Source organism: Vulpes vulpes, chromosome X (assembly GCF_048418805.1).
Source record: "Vulpes vulpes isolate BD-2025 chromosome X, VulVul3, whole genome shotgun sequence".
Lineage (NCBI taxonomy): Eukaryota > Metazoa > Chordata > Mammalia > Carnivora > Canidae > Vulpes > Vulpes vulpes.
Window position 1 is genome coordinate 30,271,429 of NC_132796.1, and position 3,139 is coordinate 30,274,567.

Sequence of the window (3,139 nt, forward strand, 5' to 3'; positions counted from 1 at the left end):
CTCCTGGGTCCCTACTACTATGTATGTCTAGTTGGAACTAAGCTATCTCACCTCCTGCATGACCCAAAGTCACCTCAGTCAATATACATATGACTACGTCATCATCTCCCCTTAGGCTCCTGACCTCACGCTTGCTCTTCCCTCTCTGCCTCTACCCTGACTCACTGCACCTCCATCATCTAGATACCTGGGTTGGAATACTTGCAGTCATTCCTCCTTTATATTCCACATTCCATCAGTCACTAAATCCACTAATTTAAGGGCCACTCTTCCCCAGCACCCAACTGCCCTAACCCAGGCCCTCATCTTTCTCCCCGGATCAGTGATTACAATAGCCAAGCTTTCTTGCATTAGGCCTAGAGTGACCTCACTAAGCTGTACTATCTTCACATCCTAAATCCTTCCAGTGGCTCCATATTGCCTTCCAGATGGGGTCCAATACTAACACCATGCACAAGGCATCTTAGTGCACACCACCTTGTGTCCTACATTCCAGTCCCGTGAAACAATTGGTTGCCTCTCAGATAGGCTGGATATGCTATACTTCCTCTATGCCTTTCAGTATTCCTCTCACCTTATCTCCTATCATTTCCTTATCCTCTTTCAGAAATCAGGCCAGATATCACATCTCAAAGTCTTCATTATCTATTTAACAATTATTAAACAGCTAGGTATTAAACACATGATGTCTAGCACTGTGAGAGAACTCAGAGATACAACAATGAACAAGAAAACAGTCTCTGCCCTCGGGAGCTTTGATGGGATAAAATTGAGCAAATAGATACTTATATACAGGTAATTAGATCAGGGAAAGAGAGACTGTATTGGAGCACTTGAGAGTATTTCATCAAAACTAGAGAGAAAGATGCTGAGAAGAAGTGACTTCTAAGCCAAGACCTGAAGAATAAATAGAAGTGACCACCAGGCAAATGTGGAAGGAAGTAGGAGGAAAAGTGGTGTTAGCCAAGGTGTAAAGACAGACACAGTAACATAATTTACAGGGCCTGGTACAAAATGAAAATGTGGGGCCTTTCAGTCAAAAGAGAAGGGGAAAAAAGTGCTCTTAATGGTATGAAAATATAAAATTGTTTCTTTCCATGGTCTCTCTCAACCCATCATGATGTTGCTGTTGCTGCTTCCTTTTTTCTTTCTTTCTTTCTTTCTTTCTTTCTTTCTTTCTTTCTTTCTTTTCTTTTTTTTTTTTTTTTTTTTTTTTTTTGCTATGTCACATTTCCTTCTGTAAGGGAATACTGGCAGTACAAATACAAACTCTCATAGGTGCCTGGGAGCCTGGACTGAGATTGGGGGTACATGTGGCCCACTGGCAGCATGTTCCATCTCCCACAAGCAGCCAAACCAATGAGACTTCTGAAAGTAGGGAAGCTACGTTAGGCACCTCATTTCCCACGGATCACAGATGAGCAACTCCAAAGAGATTTCAACCTTCATGCTGAGAGAGTCAGTTCTTATTTGAATCGAGGTGACTGAAAGGCTGGGCCTTTCCAAGTTGACTATGAATGCACTGTGGCACTGATATCCTGGAGCATGGACAGGCATTGCCATATCCTGTCCTAGAATGCCATGGGCACAGTCACTTGACTCCAACTTTGTGCCTCTCCAAGCTCCACAGGGTGGAAGGCAGCACTGGTTGCTGGATGGGTAAGAAGAGGGAGAGGCTTTATAGAGCAAAGAGCACCAGGGGTAGAGATTTGGTTCTCCGAGGGAGGCCAGGAAGTGACAAAAGGTGGGGATGTCTGAGTGAAGGCTTCAAGCCCTATCACATCCTCCATTGACCCACGAGTCTTCAAATAAAAACACAAATTCAAACATAAGTTTATTAAGAATTTCAAGATGACTTATGGAAAATTGGCATAAGGAGATGAGTTTTGTGGATCATTTCTCCACTAAAACAACCATAACTGGTGAAAATTATATATACATACATACACACAGCATGTTTGTTTGTGGCAAACATTTAAAGTCCCCAGAAACTGTTGTAAGGACATGTATCAAATTATATATATATATATATATTTTTTTTTTTTTTCAGGAAAACTACCAAATCTCAATCAGTAGAGTGAGAGTCTATGGCATTTGAACCACAGCCTCTTCCCTATACCTCCCTCCCCAGTTCAGTGTGATGGAAGCTCCACTCTGATAGGATGTAGTTAAAAACACAGAGCTTTCACTCCTCCCAAGCCCTAGTTCAGGACAATGTTATCACCCCAAAAGAGAGAGGCTACCAGCATTTCTCAATCTCAATAGGTTGCAGTTGTAGAGACTCTATTCCATGAAAGACCTAACTGAGATCTGGGGGATCTCCTTCTCCATCCAGCTCCCACTTATAGGGCAGAGCCTCACTCTAACCTTGGCAGGCTACAATATTGGGGCTCTAATCACCATAACCCCAGCTCACTCGTTGGGTGGAGGTTCTATGCTGGAAGTAGTAATCAAGAAGACCAGAGGATGGTGTCTTAGCCTAGTACTCTGCTCATTAAGCAGAGGTGTCACTCTGAGAGAACTGGGCCACATTCTATACCTTAGCTCTGGATCAGTAATGGTTTTGCTCAGGGGAAGAGACAGGCTGTAAGAAGAGAGAGCTCTAAAGCTCTCCCCAAAGGAAACTGTTTCATTTTGAATGGAATGTGGATAGTTCAAGGCTAAGGGTGCTACCCAAGCCATAGTGGTAATCAATTATTATTATTATTTTTAAAGCTTTTATTTATTCATGAGAGACACACAGAGAGAGGCAGAGACATAGGCAGGGGGAGAAGCAGGCTCCCTGCAAGGAGCCCAGTGAAGGACTTAATCCCAGATCCCGGGATCATGCCCTGAGCCGAAGGCAGACGCTCAGCTGATGAGCCACCCAGGCATCCCAGTGGTAATCAATTACAAAGAAGCTGGTTGCTGAATGAGAATAGAAAGCTAAACTCTAAATCAGCTAGATATATATCAGAGAATCAAGGAAGGAGATGGCTAAGAAGAGACTGATCATAGGGTTGGAACAAACTTCAAAAGCTAGCCTCAAAGATTACCTCTGCAGGGGTGCCTGGGAGCATTGGACTCACTCTTGATTTCAACTCAGCTCATGATCTCAAGCTTGTGAGATCGAGCCCCATGTTGGACTCCTCACTAGGTG